Here is an 18711-nt window from a genome sequence, read left to right on the forward strand (position 1 = left end):
ATATTTTTAAAGGTTAATATTCATATACGCATATGACCGAGAAAACAGAGAAATGATTAAGGCCATCTGTCATATCCTTACACCGATGAACAGACTTCTGAAAATGTTGAAAAAATGTTATATCTTCTTAATAGAGTTCTCAGAATGTCAAGGTGTATGCACCACCGTCACTACCATAGACTTGTATGTACAATAAACTTATATTTAGCTATATTTTTGCTGAATGGTAGCTTTCTTCTACTCAAGTCTGAATCTCCCTTGCGCAGCTACCCAAAACAATTCGTTCACATCATCCCGATGTTTCCTTTTCCAGGCTCTGCTGCTCTACTCCCCTCCTTTAATCCCACCACTACCCTTCTCTCCACCTCACGTCGGTCGTCATTCAGCCCTTTTTCCCTTTCCCTTCTCTCTTCGCTTCATAAAATTGCCAATTTATATACCTTATTCTCCATCTTCCTTTCCATGCCTATGTTTCTCCATTTTTCATTTCCCTCTCCTTTTGCTTCCTTCGACCCCGTCCCGAAACCGCTCCCCTTCTTATATACATCGGCGTTTTTTATATCCTTTTGCAGGCATGCCATCGTTTTCTTCATGTTTCCTTCCATTTTTTTATCCACTTTCTTCCTCTTTCGTCTCATCCACTTTCTGTCCGAGTTCCTTTTTACATTTTTTTCATCTTCACTCGCTCTTTTCTGCCTTCGTCCACACGTTCTTGATCTTTATTCTTTCTTTCTTTATTTTTTTGCTTTGGTTCCCGCCCACATTTTGAGTCCTCCCTGACCACCCCCTCTCCATCCCTCATCCGTCTCCGTCCCACGCGCGATCCCTTGGGAACCACCCGAAAACTTCCTCCGACATTTGGGCGCTCTTGCCAATCGGATCTCCCCGCGGGCGGAGTCTCCGAAGGGTCGTTGAATGGGACGAGGCGATGCACCGAGAATCGAATGCGGAGGCTTGCAATTCCGCGCCCGGTGAAAGAGAAGGTCTGGTAAGGATGTCGGGATACGTGATCTCATTTCAAAGACCTTAGATTAGAAAATTAGGACAGCTGGAGAGATTTTTTCGCAACTGTCGCATTTAGCCACATCTGCATCCATGCAATCATTTTTCCAGTTTTTCGACTAATCCATTAATTACGTTTCACTATTAATTATTGCTTGTCCAAGTATTAAGTTAAAATTCCCAAATATTTTTACAGTGGTCCTAATGTCAACATTAGAAGGGAGCTTTGTACTTGTATTTGCTTTGTATTTGTGCACTTTATTTGAAAGTCAATAATGGGTTACCTCTTCAACGGCTGACACCAGCGTTATGTGCAATAAACATATTTATAATTCGGTAAGTAAAACATAAATAATTTAATTTGGAAACTACTTAAATTAATGTTAAAATAAGCATATTTAAGATCTAAGGAGTTCTTGGAAGCGAGCGAGGGTAGTTACTTTGGGAGAAGGGAGGGTGCATTGATCTAAGAATTGAGTAAGTAAATAAGTTAGCTGTGGTTTTACTTTTAATAATATCACCAGGTACGTACCTCATTATTTGATTGAATAAGTAACAATATCTATATTTTTGTAACAATATTATCATGAGGATATTAGGTATTTTTTGGCATTTTGCCGATTACATGTACCAATACAGACAAGGGAACGCGGTAGTTCAGTATCAGGGCATCGGAACACTGACCAGAGGGTACGAGTTCGATTCTCTGGTAGGCCCCTCGGGCACCCTTAGATCCTTATAAGCTGTGTGATTTATGCAAGCCCCAGCGGGAGCTATTTAACGACCCCGCCTGACAACCAAAAGTTCGTAGGATTGATAAGTGCCAATGTGGGTTTTCCTACATATAGCTCTAAGTGTTTGTAATTTTTTTCACTGTAATAAGTACGGGTTAGGTGTAAGAAGGGTTTATTAAGTCCCAATCTCACCCCAATAAATTCGTTAAATAAATAAATTCGATTCGATGGTTTTTATGTTCACGGATGAAAAATATTAAACACTTTACATATGTTACTATATTGGGGCACTAGAAATATAACCATTTTATTTAAATAATCAAAGCCTAAATTTTACCTTATGCCTACGGTATGATAATGCCGCTATGAGAATATATATATATTAATGCAAAGAATACATTGGTGTTTAGTTTTGGGTAATTATAATTGTGAGTTGATATCCTGAATTGAGAATCAATGTTAACATACAAGTATGTCATTGGAAAATCTAGCTATATGTGCAAAATAAAATACAATTCCTTCACTAAAAATGTCCCCAATTGAACAAGGATAATAAGACTATTAGAAAAGCTTTTACGGTGAGCATTTGAGGTAGGTTGAGCATAGGGATGAATTAATACATATTTTGAAAAGTCAGTTGAGAGTCAAAAAACGAGTGTCTATAAGTGAGAGAATATCTCATATATTTGGTATGAATGAATAGATGACGCCTCATAGAAAATTTGAGAGCCGTAATCAGTGGGAAGGTTCTACATGAGTAATTTTTAACCGGCGTACATTTTGTAATCACTGCAAAAGGTGGTATTAAGCGGACCCACATATACTCTTTATTACCAACTTTGGTCTGTAAATTTAGGTAAAGTATACTTTTTCTTGCTATTTTTTTTGCGTGATTGCACTGATGGTCATTCAATATATTGCACTTCCATGCGTGATTATTTCAACAAAACTTGAGAAAATAATCACTTCTTCATCAATTCCAAGAGATATAACCAGAAGATGGAAAAACCAATATAATCTGTTGATATATATCTATCTGTTTTCTGTATATTATTAGGGAGCAATTAGTTATTCATTAGGCCACGTGAAATTCATGCAAAATAAATAAAAATTCAGACTCTGTGATTGTTTTCATTTTATTTTGAGAGTAAAAAGACGATTTTTTCATGCTTTTTTTGCCATTCATAATTGAAAAACTCAATAGAGAAACGTGGATTTGATAACGGATTCAGTTATTTTAATGTGAGAGATGAATATCTACCACAAAACTTATTCGTAATTCTTAGAGTCATCACATATTTACGATGTGTGCGTATGAGAAAACGTTGAATCATTGCTTCAAGTTAAAAGAAATACCCGTAAACAAGGTCTTCCCGGTTTAATTCGAGTATATGAATTTTTAAGAATAAATGATTTTTAAAAAATGACAAATAAGTTGCATCTTGAGTGGATTAACTTAGCATTTAACAACATATGATAAATTTTTTAACCCTTCATAAATGTATAATCATAATCATATAACCTATGAAATTTAATTTTTGATGCAGATATCCGTGTTTTTGAATTTTGTTGAATGAATTCTTTTTTTCTCTGAAGACAAAAATCATTTTGGCGTAACCGTCAATGAAAATGTTACCATTAATTTCATTCGCACAAAACTGCCTGTGGTTCTAAAACCTTGTATTCTCTCAGGAAATTTTGTGGCTGAATAAATATTCATCTCAACGGTGAGAATAAAGTTTTTATATTACTGGATACAAGGAGAACGAATACAAGGAGACGTTAAGCGTTTGAAAGAGAGAAGGTGAACGATGCTGAATTGAAAAAGGCTGGAGTGAGAGGGGGATGGGAGAGGTGAAAGAAGATATAGACGGTGAAAGGAGTTCGGAGGGGTGAGTGGAAAAGCCACATGGAGGAGCGGTAGTGAAATGAGAAAAGTGGAAACAGCTCGGCAGCACCCTCCCCCGTGGCCCTTAGGTCACGGCCCCACCCTCCGGCCACCCAATTGGCCAGCCGAGGGAAGCCACCAGCACCGACCTCGGACGTCTCTCACCCTTTCAAGAGTGAGGACGTCACCCATCGTTTTTCCTGGGCGGATCACCCCAATAACCTTAAGGCTCTATAAAAGATGCGAAGGGTGAAGGTAGGATGGGTAGGCAGGTCCTTGTTCCCCTCTCCTTACAGTCATTCCCCAGGGAAAATTGAGCTGAAGACTCCCGAGGGAATTAATTGAGAATCCGAATGGAAACGGGAAAACTACATAAGTGGAGGTGTGCTGTGGGAAGGCTAAGACCAGAAGGCAGAATTACCGCGAAATATATAATAAGAAATTTTGTAACGCACTAAAACACTGTTATGCTTAAACAAATATGGTGAAAGTAAAAAGGGTATAGCATTTGATGTATTATGTTTCTGTTAGCTACGAGGGTAGGTTGGAAAGTAATGCACACATGCTCGTAGAGTGCGAACGAAATGACCTTTATAAGTGCACTAGATGGCAAGTGGAAGTAGCATCCCCCTTCAATATTTATCAATAGGTTTGAGGTTGGTGCGTTTTTCCAGTGTATTTCGAGAAACGGAAGTATGGAGACGTGTTCTAGTGCTATGCCAACGCGAGTCAAAAAGCGTGCTGTTTTCTAATTTTTAGCTGCTGAAAAAGTGACTCCTACTGATATTCATCGTCTTTTAAAGGCTGTTTATGGCGACGAAGTTGTTGACAGGTCTGCTGTAAATTGATGAGTAGTTAAATTTTGTGGTTTAGAGCCTGGTAAAGCCATAATTGTTGATGAAATACGTAGCGGGCGCCCGATCACTCCCAAAGACGATAAACATCGCAAACTCGTGAAAGATTTTATAAAAAATGACCGGTGAATCACAAACCATGTTGGTGAAGTTTGTTGTGTTGAAGGCAGCCTGGCGCCAATAATCTTGCAACATGACAACGCTCGTACACACACCTCGCGCGGAACTTAACAGCCTCTGTGAAACATGAAATTTCAACCGATTCCCCCGATTTTTTTCCTCAACTCATGAGACAACTCAAGGGTAACCATTACACTTCGGACAATGAGGTGAAGGCAGCTAGCGAGTCCTGGATTCCAGAAAAATCGGAAGAGTTTTTCAGTGACGGAATGAAAAAACTTGTTACACCTCGGAAGAATATTCGAGATACCACTGAAAAATATTCAATACCGCCGGGATTTTGAACCCACGCCCTCTGGGTGGGAAGCCAATGCGTTAGCCCCAGCACCATCTCGATCCCCCTTATAGCTGCTGTAACTGATAATGGATCAAAATGGTTGCCTATTACGTTTTACATCTTAAGAAGTCAACACACTTGTGGAATTGCTTACTGTTAACCTAAGAAAGACAATTAATTATAGGGATCGCCAAGAAATTTTTCCAAATGAAATTTATTCCTCCTTCACATTTAAAGTGATTTAAAGTGACTTAAGAAACTTTGGGTGCGTGTGTGGAATTACTTAGTAAATTAGTTCATTCATTTCAATGGCGAAGATTACCGTAAAAGTTAAAAATTTCCGCGGAAGGAGTGATCATTGTGATAGACTCATTTCATCTGATAATTGCAAGGAAATACTGGAGAAAATACTAAAGGCAATGAATATTTAAGATATATTTAGATGGAAAAAACATTCGATAATTTCAAGCTCTCCTTAGCGAAAATTCATTATCATTTAATAAGTAAAATTTGTATTTTTTCACAAAAACTTTAATACGCTAGTACCTGTTTCGACACATCAGGTGATAATGTCGCTAGTGCGTTGCATGTATGATGTCGCGTCAAAACGGTAGTAGAGTGAATAAGTTTTCGTGAAAAAATACATAGTTAACTTATTTAGTGATAAGAGAAAAGGTTTGATGAGAATGATAGAGGAATAAATGCCATGAGTCAATAAGAAGCTATGAATGCCGAAAGAAGGTCTCATCAAATGAAGAATTGGAAAGTAAAAGCCCACTCGATGCCCGGCACAAAGTTAATACGTGTAGTTATTGAGGAATGTCCGAAAACCCACAGCGTAAGTATTATAGAATTTATTTCGGAGATTCCCTTTTGTTGGTGTGAACACTTGCGTTATTTTTATTAATGTTTTTGACGTTTTTTAATAAAGTAATTAAGTTACTAAATCCAAGCTGTGATTCTTACTGCAATTCGTTTAGTTCATAGACAAACATACTTTTTGGTTTGTTTCTATTTCTCATGATTCCGATTGATGCTAACCAGCCTGGAAGAGCGGACAGTTGACAAAGTTCCAACACTCTCGACTTTTCTCAACGTTTTCAGTTAACCAAAAGTAAAGAGATAATCTGGGTACCAGAACTTAGTGCAAAATCGCAAGCGCCACAGGGGAGGATGTTGACCGCTACCGTGAGCGCACACATTTCACGCACGATAGGGCTTAAGGAGAAGTCAAATATTAATCCGTCAAAACCAGAGTTAAATTTGATTAAACTGAAGGACGTTTTAGGTGTGCTTAGTTGATTTGTGCACAATTGGAAATTTGCAGCCTGATCAAAGACAAGACGTGACCCTTGTATTTAGAATTCGTAATGCTCACGGCAATTTGACCTTCTTTGGCCACATTAGTTTCACTTTCAGATTTCGAGCCGGCAACAAAGGCCGACAGTTTGTGTTGATAAATAAGGGTCACCTTATCGGAATCATGAGAAAGCTTTACCTTTTTTTTAATTGTCGGCAATATTAATACGTTCCAAGTCATGTAAATACAAAAATAATTTTAATTAGTAAGTAAAAAACGTGATCTTATTTCTTATTTATCCTTCTCATATCGGGTTTATTTATAACGGGACGCTTTCTAGAAAATTCCTGCTTACAGTTTTAATTAAGTATTAATAAAAATTAATCAGAACAGAATAAGTTTTACCTCGTTAAGTAAAATTAACCTGCGTGAAACTTTTGGAACAAAACAATGTACGCCGTAACTTCTCCATCTACACCTACATAACACCCCGCAAGCCAGCACAGGAGCACAGTGTGGGGGGTGTATGATCACCAGCCATGCATCCACAATCTTAATCATGGCACATCAACATAAATCTTTTTTTTTTTCAACTGGAACACAGTTGATCGCTAAGGTGATTAAATAATTAGGATGGTGCTTTCATTAAAAAATATGCAATAATAGAATACGTATCTTCAAATCATTCAGAAGAATTGTTTTAATAATGGATCTGATAAATAAATATATGCAGGATATCGGCAAAATATACTCGTTTACCTTACCAAAGCTTATTATCTCCTATTGCTGTATTTTTTATTATGCTGTCATATCTACTTTGATTTCTAATGGTACTAGGAAAAAACGGCATTTTACATCACATTTACCGTCTATCTCACTCATTTTACATACGCAATCTAAGCTATCATAATACGTCGTGGCCTATAATATGCCTTTGACATCCTCAGATAAGTAATCATGCTCAGATTTACGCATTAATTTAACCTGTATTTATACCTACGATCAATTTGTTGCTCACATCATCATTTTTCTAGTAATGTGGGACAAATGCTACCTTGTTTAAAATAACTTTTTATAAACCTAGCTTCTCTACGTCGCACTCTATTTAGTTCCATATTAAGCCTATGTCGCGTGGGTCTCATAGAGACTACGCATGCTCTAGAAATGGCCTGATTAGCCTAATTAAATTATAAACTTGCTAAAGTATATCTTACTGATTATATGCGTAAATATTTTCCTAATTTTCACTCATTCGCATTATTTCCAATTACTATAATTAGCATTATGCTGCATAGATAAACAACATTGTCCTTTAATATAAAAATGAATACTCCATGTGAATTGCATATGAATATCATAGACACCATCACTATGAGACATGATATATATTTCATCGACTATATGCATATAACATTAATGGAGCGAAACTCTGTGTTGCCGTATATGTCAATGAAAACCCTGTTACTATCGTTATCCCTTTTTAACACATCATGGCATCACTCAAATTTCTTCCCTGGCTGTTATTGAATCATTGATGAATAGTGACCTCGTTTTGGCCTCATTTCAAAACACCTGAAAGCGCCATGCAGTTTAAGTGTTGCGAAACTAGATTACAGCATAAGCAACATGCTTTTTGCTGCGACAGCATTCTGTATTGCAAACGGATGATTATGGCCCAAGGGAGCATAATTTACGGAAGTTACAAGAAGCCAAAGGGCTTGCTTTACCACTGAAGAGAGTTAGAACTCGTCCACCATGCCTTTAAGAGCTGGTCTTAAAAAAAGAGACGCATTACCAGGGAACTTACTTAATTATACACCATCAACTGCGTCTTGGATGAAAGCAATCTCCTTTGCATGTGGTGCAACTCGAGATTCTTGAACCATTGATCACAGAAGTTGCTTTTCTCGCTCTCTGAAGGTATGTGGTGTTGGTTTCTAGGGTACCAACAACGAGATGGGATCTTTGAGAGGGCGTTTAGATGTACGGAACCTTGAGCGGCAAAGGAGGGCGTAAAGAGCTTCGAGTTTCGCTCACGGACGAGGAAGACAACGGGACGAGCGAGAGGGTTGAGAGGAAGAAGTCGGAGGGGTGTGATTAACGGGCGTGTGGATGTTATACGTCCTCTTCTCATTTGGGGGTAGGCATTTTCACACGGTATGCTTCCTTCAATTTGGCCCTTCTGGAAAATTTTAAATTCCACCATTTCGTGTTTTTCAATCTTTTCCCGCGAAAATTAATATCTCCAATTGTTGCCGGAAACCAATAGAATCGACTATTTACAGTTTTAGACTTTTCTTATGATTATAAGGGAATTAATATTTTTAAAGTTTTTGTTTTTCAATAAAAATTATTTTTAATCACTAAATATTACCTCGTCCACAATCTTTTTCATGAATATGTGAATGATAAATGTATTAGCAGAGCTATTTGATATTCACTAGCATAATTAAAGCGATTAATTATATGGAATACGATTTTAGTTAATAAACCTTCCGCCTGGCATGCATAACTTTAAACAACACCGTTTTGAAAGTAGTAATTGTATTTGGCGAATGACTAATTCTTGTGAAAAATGACTTCGCACGCATCTATTGAAACTGATGGTATTGTGACCAGTGAAATTTTAATATAATTCCAGAAATTTTTGATAGCTTATAAAAGACTAAAATATGTTAATGGTAAATCCGACTAATGAGGTTTTTGTCTCCCATTTAATCAGTATGGAAAGAACTGATGGCTTTTACGTAACAATAAGTGATTGCCATATATTTGATTGACAGATACACAAAACCTTTTTTGGAATAAAAAGTTTAATTGCTAACTAAGATCTATCTACAGTTGTTATTGGGTAGCAACAACATATTTGGCAAATATTCTCCTCCTTTCATGTATTACCATGCATTCCGTTTTCTTTTTAACCGGAACTTGGGACAATACAATGGTAGGCCCTCTTTGTAAAGGTGATATGGAAACAGAAGTATTCCTAATCCTTATCCGCTTTTCAATTTTTTCCCCTTTTAGTGAAATATTATTTATTAACAGTATTTCCCTAACTCATCACCAGAAAAATGAGTAAGCATTCAGGAAAAAATCAGAAAAGGTTTTAAAATGTGTATTTCCATTTTACTCTTGCATTTAAATCCAATTTACATCTTGTAAACATTTTTTGACATATTAATTAATTCAATTCATTTAGTAAAATTAATGTTCAAAGGTAAATGGACGGCCAATTACATAATTCAATAAACGATTCCAAACACTTAAATTGAAGGCACATATTTATTGACCTTAAGCCAGGGATCTCAACCATCCTTGTACGTCATGTGCTCTGGAGGTCAAATAGTAAGTAAAAGAAGGCTGAAGGAAATGTGGTGAACACCTGGAAGGAAGAGAGGATAGAAGTGAACAACAGTGTTTTTGTCTGTGAAACTGTGAACGTGAATTTTGGGCAGGTTGCCCTCTCGCTCTAAAGAGTCTCTCAGGGTTGGAGAACGGGGGATACGGGGACTGGGATCGGAGTGGGGGCGGTTTGGCGAAAGGTCATTCTGGTTACAGGTGTGGCCAAGGGAGGACTTTTCATTGCTTTTTATTTCTTCCTTTCCTTATCCCGGAGGCAATTGGCCTCGGGCTGTCCACACCATCTTAAGTTTTCCAAAGGGTTTAAAAGAGAGAAAGGGGAAGGGGGATGAGGTATTTCAAGAATGGGAGGGTAGCAATGGCCTCTTTCCTCCGCCATCGCCAGCCACCCCTCCTTTATTTTTATAGCGGAGGAGATTTCCTTTCGTCCTTTTATCACCGCTCTGTTAAGAAGAGCACTTCTTCGCCCTTAAGTCCCGTGAGCTGAGACGGTGCCGCATGTTCCAGAGTACATAAGCCGTCAGAAAGTGAGTTCGAGAATACGCCGTTGTCAGCTCGGGAGTCCATTATGAGACGACATTCTATGGAATACTGATTCTTCTCTAAGTAGCCTGAAGAAAATCTGGATGAGCCAGAATGCGTGTAAAAATAATATAATTGCCTTCGTTGCTTTACGTGTCTTCCATAAAAACTCAATTATTAAATTCATAGCAGTTGAACGTTTATTCAAATGCTTCCGCTGAATGCCAAAAGTTATAAAAGCACGAATTTCTATCCAATGACCGACTTTTCATTGTAAGGGGAATAGAGAGGAAGGGAGAAACTCTCTACCCAGTTTTGTTTATAATCTCTCCATATATTCTCATGAGTAGTTATTGTTAGTATTGTGCAGTAAATCAACAATTGATAATTTAAGGCATAATGTTATAGAATACTCTTACTTTGAGACCCGTAAAGTTAATACCTCCAATTTTGAGTCCTTTTACAGATTTGAGATAATCTTGGGATTGTGGAATGAATTCAGTTGAAATTTGAGAATATAGACTGTTTACACGCTTTCATGCGGCCATGTTGTGCAAAAATAATGCGAGTTAGATCATTCATTTATATTACTGGATTACTCAAAAAGTAGGAGATTGAAAGCTTGTTTGAATATTTTTAAGCGTGAAATATTTGTTAACATTATTAAATGGAGATTTATTGTATATTTCTTGGTTACAATTAGGTAATATACCGGTTAAGGTAGGTTTTTGAATGGACACAGCTCCTAAATAAATATTTTGTGACACCTAGCAAAACATCTACATCAGGTCCCTCTTCATCTCTGAGTACCTTCCTCCTCCCTTCATCCTATCCAACATCCCTATCCTGTTCCTTCCCTTTCCTCGTTTTCCCAACATTCTCCCCTCTATCACAGTCTTCAACATCCCACTGCCAGTCAAAACCCCCTTCATCCACGTCTCCTGCCTCCACAGGATTTCTCCCACCAACCCCTACTCTTCGCCCACCATATCAAGTACTTCCTCATTTGTCTTCTTCTCTGTCCATTTCACCTTCTCCATTCTTCTCCACACCCATAATTCAAAAGCCTCCAATCTACGTCTATCCACCTGCTTCAATGGCCATGTTTCCGTGCCGTACATAGCTACGCTCCATATCAAGGTATTTTCTTAATATCCTTACTCAACGTCCCTGTCATCAACTCCCTCCTCCATGTGAAAGCCTCTTTGCCTAGCGCAATTCTTCTCCTTACGTCCCTACCACTTTGACCGTGTTGGTCCAAAACACTTCCGAGATACGTATACTGTTCTACCTGCTCTGGTGTTTGCCCTCCTACTTTAATTCTAAGCTTAGACTTTTTCTTAGCATGGAAGATTATTTTAGAAAACAAGTTAACAACGCACGTATAAATGAACACTTCATGGGAGAAATAAGCTCTCAATTTTAAAGGTACCATAAGGTTAAGACCTCAGGGAGCAGGATTTTAAGATTAAATATTTTTAAAATTTTATTACGAATTAAATAGCAATATTACGAATGAAAGTGTTTTTTGAGAGAATGTTTTTAATCTTCCTCGTTTCCCGTTTCTGTATTACGAAGCCTCAGGGTCATAATTTCCATGACCCAAAACGACGGTACTAAATTTAAACTATTTGAAAATCCTAAACAGTCAAACATTAATAATCAAGTGAACTTTAAATTGATTTCACCATAATTGGTAACATTGGCTGAATTATTTCCCCGTATTAATGGAATTGCAATAATCAAGTTTCACGTGTTGCCTAAATGATGAGTTTTCTATGAAGAGAAATGAGAATGTATATGTTTTCTAAACACTGAAAGTTGATTTTTTTTCAATTTATCAAACTATCGATTTTCAAAATAGCTTTCTTTACTGTAGCAGATTTCATTCAAGTATAACTTAGGGGTTTGGTTTTCAAAGTCCGATTTTCAACTGCTATTTAATTTAAAAAATTTGGATTTAAAGCAAACCAATATATTTATTATTAAATGAAAATATTTCTTCCGTTCATCGAATAAATTTCAGTGTCCTCGTTTTTGTGAGTTATCCTTGTTACCACAGAATTTCGGGAAGTTTCATGGAAATGTCAGTGCTGACCTTGTACTGCGTTCGGTCATGGTCCCATATTTTTGGTAAATATGTTTCTTACTGTGGTACATTACACCAATATTTCCCCCGAAATAGTAATCGTTGTATTATTTAATAGAATTTCAGTTATGATAATGCAAATTCATCACAAGTAAAATTTACTAATTCGTTTTACACGATAAAATTCCTCGTAAACTCTAATTAAAAACGACCCGTATGTCTCAGGTTTAATTTAACGAACATTTTCCATATTGAAGGGAAATGGTAAGTGGCAACTTTGATATGCATTTTACTTTTGTGCATTATATACTACACATTATGATATACTATATATGTATCGTATACTGTGGATATATAGTATGTTATCCAACATACTATTGCACAGTCAAAATCAAAATTGTTAATAATGATTTCTCGTTAATTAAAATTAGTAACTTGTGGAAATTGAGAGACTTCTTTTATTGAATACGTCTGAACCGCAAAACTGAAAGCAATCACTAGTGTAAAATGCATTTGTTACAAATCCATTCGATTGCTTCAGTATTGCTAATACCATGTGGGGAAATCCTTTTAAGAAGTATTTGAATAAGTTTCCGCATCTTCACAATATCCCGTGAGTTACTGCAAGGGCGTTTGGCGTGGGTGGTATGACACCAGCACCAGCAGACATGTCATTTGAGTACACATTACTTGAGCGTATGCACATAAACATTGAAATAACTTCCATGTATGAAAAGTGAAGAGTCAGGCGTGATATTGTGGAATCGAGACATAATGAAAACTTCGTTGCAATTTTCCACAGTTAAAACTTTATTGCCGACCATGGTTTCGATACACTGTACTGAAGATGATACAGTGTATCGAAACCATGGTCGGCAATAAAGTTTTAACTGTGGAAAAATGCAACGAAGTTTTCATTATAAACTTCCATGTATTTTAATCAATCCTTGAATAATATTTTAAGTTGTTTTTTTCGGACGCTTATGTTGAATTTTGTTATGGACCACATCGTTTGTGGGTAGAAAGAGTACTTGAATCTGCCTGTGACAGTGCTCACTTCTCTTATTTTACCTCGATGGTAGAAGCTGTTGAAACAATTCGGGACCTTAATAATCATGCCCTATCACAAGTAAAATTTGACGTTTTCCTAGTCTTGTCCTGCCTATTCTCTTCCTAGGTGTGTGTGCCCCTTGGAACACTATATTTCACGGTAGCAGCCAAGATTTCACATGTACTTAGATACCGCACTAGATCTCATATATTTCATAAATTAAATATTATTTAGATATTTTTACTTCTAATACATCTCAGGGCGACGGTTAGCATTCTGTGTACCTCTTCCCAAGTCGTGCTTTCGAAACAACAGAGTTGTCAACTGGAATAAAAATTCATGCAGAAATTCTGGTGCAATAATCCTCCGCAAGGCTTTAGGAAACAGCATATTAAATCAACTAGTTCGTGCTCCAACACACCGAGACCACAATCTCTGCGGACAAAAGTTGCGGAGGACTGGGAACCCACTACAGTGGAGGTGGTATTGAGAGGATTGGGATGCATGAGAGGAGATGGGAAAGGGCGAAGAACTGCTCCCAAATTACATTCAAACGCATTTGCAATCCATCTTTCCACTCGGGGGGCTCTTATCCTCGGGTAAAAGGGGTTTTTGGGAGTGAAGGGGGTTGGAAGCGTAGGAAAAAAAATTGGTACGCCAAGAGGCAAGGAAAAATAAAACAAATGGGAAATCACGGAGAAGTAAAGGATTGGGAGAAAAAAATACGGAGTAGGGGAAAAGAAATGGGAATAAGAAAGTGCAAAGTATCTTTAAGCCACAGCGGGCTCTATCCAAGAGGGGTGAGGGAATGGGAACTCGTGGGGAAAAGAAAACGGGGGTGGAAGAATATACGTGCGTGCGCAGCTGTGTGTGGGTGCGGGTGGGAGAGTTTGTCTGGGGAGGTTTTTTAAGGAGATAGTGGTTTGGGAATGGAGTTTGGAGGGCGTCAGACCGGGACGAAGGAGAAAGTGGGAAAAGTCGTGATTTTCGGGGGTCACGAAGAGAGGCGAGAGAAGAAAGGGAGAAGATATGAGAGGAAATTTTGGAGGTGGCTTGGTGAGACGTTTTGCATTCAACCGCCCCGAGCGAATGACAAATAGTATTACCGATGCCACCAAGGTGTTCGTGATGGAACTGGGAAGTAAAGTTGGGGAACTGTATCCGCTCATATGCTCCTGGTAAATTATCGTAGTTAATTTTTATCGTATCGATTATCGTAATAGTATCGATTCCGATTAATCTTATATTTTAAAGCCAAATTTCTTTAAATTATCCTATAATATTTTCCCAACATTTCTTAATGCATGGAAGCTAATAGCAATAACTTCACCGCCGTCTGGTAAAACTGCATGTTAGTATTTTTTGTATTTACGATGAAATATTTTTTACTATTGGTATTATGAATCTTTATGAATAACAGATATATGTATTTGGCACCGATTATATTATAAGAATAAGTAAATTTAAAAACGGATGTTGGCGAGACAAGGCCGACACAGTAATTTCATATTTCTGTTTTTAATTGAGACGGAAATGATGAGGTATATTGACCATTTTTGGCATAAGAGACAGCACTCTGATATCAAAGATATTCTATGTCGTTGGACAGATATGTTATGTAAGCAGGATGTTCAAATGGTACAATAAGAAGGACTGTAAGAATACTATTTATGTAAATCTCTGGGGAAGGTGTCCCAATGGCATCTTTGGCACACAAACAGCCAACATTAATTCTTTCACCTTTTCCCAGGTTCTAATATATTCTCTAAACCTAATCGGATTTATACGAATTCCGAATGATTGGCATTTGTCCATAAAAATATCCTAATATGAAAGAAGAATAATTTAAACTTTTACGGTGTCAATGCGGGTGTAACTAAATTTGTAATAAAGTTCAATGAATAGTTAAGTACAAAGAAAGAAGTAACACAATGTGCATTGTCATCTTTTACCTAAAAGGTCCATATAGAGAGCAAAGTTAGTTGAAAAGTCGTTGCGAATGCGATCAAAAAGAGAAAAACCAACAATATCTGACTCTTTTGGCAAACTGCTCCCTGTGACCAATAGGAAATGAGATGTAAAGGAAAGGTGTGCTAATTCAGAGAAGCCAATGAATATATGCATCCTCACAATAAAAATCAAGTCATAGGTAATTCGTTCGGTGGGAAAGAAGAGAAAACATTTGAGCGTGGAAAATCTGAAGAAAGCGAAAGAGTTTTTTTCATTCAGAAAACAATATCACAAAAATGGAACAGCTGGAGAGGTATCATCAGCAAAAATTCCCTGAAAAGAATCTATCGAGAGGAAAAACTACTTACTGGCAGAAACCAAAAATTCTAAATATAACCGAGAAAGATAAATATGTATAACATTGATTATAACGCGCAACGAAAGTAAAGGAAAAGCAGCAATGAATGTCAACCACAAATAAGAGAGGGTTTATAAGGATTGGAAATACTTTATTGTGGGAGAATTATGAATATCAAGTGAACGATTCGAATAGCTAATGAGTGGGAGTATTTCTCCAAGATAAGTGAGGAGATTTTACTCGAAGAGTAGCAGAATTAAAAAGTCTGATAAAACCTCAAAAAATAGTGAAAGAAAGGACTAATAAAGTGAAGACGTTGACGAGGGAAGGGTTAACGAAAAAAGGTAAAGAGGAGAAAAATGGATTTAATTTTTGAGAAATATAAATTATGTCAACAGAAGTAAATATTTTGACACATGAAGATTCCCTAAGTCTAACCTTAATGAAAGAAGTTTTGTTTACCATAATAACCAAAGGAACATAAAGGTAATTGAAATAATGCCAATTGGTAATACTGTCCTTATCCTATTTACAGGGTTCGTCCGGAAAATAAGTGTACTGAGCTCAGGAAAAAAAATTTATTACACTTTTACATATCTTAAGCTAATATTCCTCAAAATAGGACCCTTGTGAGTCGATACACTTGTTCCAGCGGCGTTCCCATTCCTGGAACGCTCCCGCGAAGGCATCATCGGGAACCTCTCGAAGACACGTCGTCACGGCCTCTTTGACGGCGTCCGAAGTCCCGTATCGCGTTCCTTTCAAACTCCTCTTTATCTTCGGGAACAGAACAGTTCTCTAAAAAATGTGGATAATTTTTGCAGTAATCCGCATGTTGTGTCGCGATTTCCAAACGATTGAGTCTTTGATCATCACTGAGCACTTTCGGCACCAACTTTGCGCAAATTTTTCGCATCTGTAATTGCTCCCTAATAATCTCGTGCACCATTGTTTTTGGCACATTACACTGCTCTGCTATCATCCGAACACTAAGACGACGATCAGAGTTCAGTACATCGCGAACTTTTCGCACATTTTCGTCGGTGAGTGTCGTTGATGGGCGTCCAGGCCGTGGTTCGTCGTCGACCTCTTCTCTGCCCTCCACGAACATCTTGTGCCACCGAAAGATCATGTTTCTGGACATGGCTGACTCCCCGTAAGCCTGGTTAATCATACCGACAGTTTCGGTAGACGATTTCCCAAGCTTTACCGCAAATTTGATGGAATAACGCTGCTCCAAAAACTTCGGCATCGCGTTCCGTGACGTTGGTCGAAGCGTGGAGGTTCGCGTTAACAGAGCTCCTCACTACACCACAGCTCAGAGCCGACTGCCTGTCGCTTGCCAACATACCCCCCTCCAATCGCAGCCCGTCAGAGCGGTGCTGGGCGCGCCTGGAGCGGCGGGAAAAAATCAGTACACTTATTTTCCGGAAGAACCCTGTATTCCTTTACAAAAATTGTCACCTTTAATTATGATGTCAAAAAAGATAAACAAGTAAAACGGAAACTGTACTGGACATTGCTATGCATTCATTTCCCTAATCGAATTATAATTATTCTTTGAATTCATGGCAACAGAGCAAAAGGTTTGTATCGTGTAACTAATATAGGTAAACTGTAGGTGCAACTTCGGGAAAATAGTGAGGTAAAAGAGTAAGTGATGAAATGAGGTGGTGGTATAGTTAAAGATAGCTGGATTGAAATAACTGCAATTCTCTAGAGGAAATTAATTAAGCGAGTGAAGGAAGGCAGAAAAAAGTCATTGAAGTGCATGGGGAGAAAAAAGGAAATGAAAATAGATGGAATGTAAGGAATGTGAAAAGAATGTAAGATGACTCCTTTTTATCTTCTTTTCTGAGTGCTCGTTGTATTTTATTAGTCCTGGAAATGATTTTTAGGATTAGGAATTTAGCGCGAAGTTCAAGGTTAATGGGACTTGGAAGAAAGCGCGAACCAGTAAGTAATGTAGCGCATGTAGAGATTGGTGTTTTTCGAGGGAACTAAACTTACGTGCATCTACACAATACCCCGCTAGTTGCCGCAACATCGTGCGGAGTGGGATGTTAGAGTACAAGCTATACGTGCAGAAATATTAGTTAATATGTATGTTACCTAGCAGTCAAAGTACACTCGTGAAGATGCACATATATATTACTATGTTTGCTAGGTTTAATGTTATGTGATAAGGTTAAATAAATTGTCGGATGTTAGCTAATTAATTAATTATTTCCTATCAGTGATATTTCATTAGAGTCTTTAGTGTACGTTCCTCTGTTTACTCTTATTCTAATGTCATTTCTCTTTGCCCATTAAAATTACTTTATATTAAGCTGGGCGCTTGCATGTTCTTGACGAGATATTGGCTTCCATTTACCCCTAGTTATACTTCTGAAAACTCCATGTTATGTGACGTACGGACGATCCATCTTTTTTGGTGAAAAGGTAAATACTTTATTTTGTCTCCAGAAGGCTATTATGAAATGAAGAAAATAAAAAGTTTCAAGTGTAACTTTATGGAAGCTGTGTATATTCAAAGAAGTGACGGAAATGGTACTTTTTAGCCTAATTTACTGCAAGAAACATTGTGGAATTACACCTTGTCTTATGTATACCCCTTAAATGAATAATCAACAGTATTTTAAATTTCGACATAACAGGATAAAACCAATATAATTAGAAATATCATAAGCAGATGAAAAACTTTTGGTGATTTTTTATTGGGTCTGTTTGCGATTGTTGTGTCTATTTCCTAGATGTATTATTTGGTCAACTACTTCCCGTTCTTAATTTTTTAAATTTGATTTAATTATTCTTAAAAGCAGTTCAGTTGCAATGACCTGTACATGAATACTTTTTTAATGCATCAGTCTTTTATTTTTAATGTTTTCCCCTCCAATTTTTTAATTTATTTATTGATAGATTCAACTAAAACATTTTGTGGACACTACTCAATAATCTTGTTTATTTTATTCCTTAGAAAGTGTTACAATATACCAATTCATTAGATAACTAATGTGCTTCCGAGTCAATGGTACTTCGGATTATAGATTTATTTCTTCGTAATTAGTGAACTTTGACTAAGAATATAACTTGAATTCTATTCAATTTATTTGTATTCTTTTTCAAAAAGTTAAAGATGGCCATGT

The sequence above is a fragment of the Hetaerina americana genome, unplaced genomic scaffold, assembly GCF_022747635.1.
Source record: "Hetaerina americana unplaced genomic scaffold, ioHetAmer1.1.p SCAF_6, whole genome shotgun sequence".
Taxonomy (NCBI): Eukaryota; Metazoa; Arthropoda; class Insecta; order Odonata; family Calopterygidae; genus Hetaerina; species Hetaerina americana.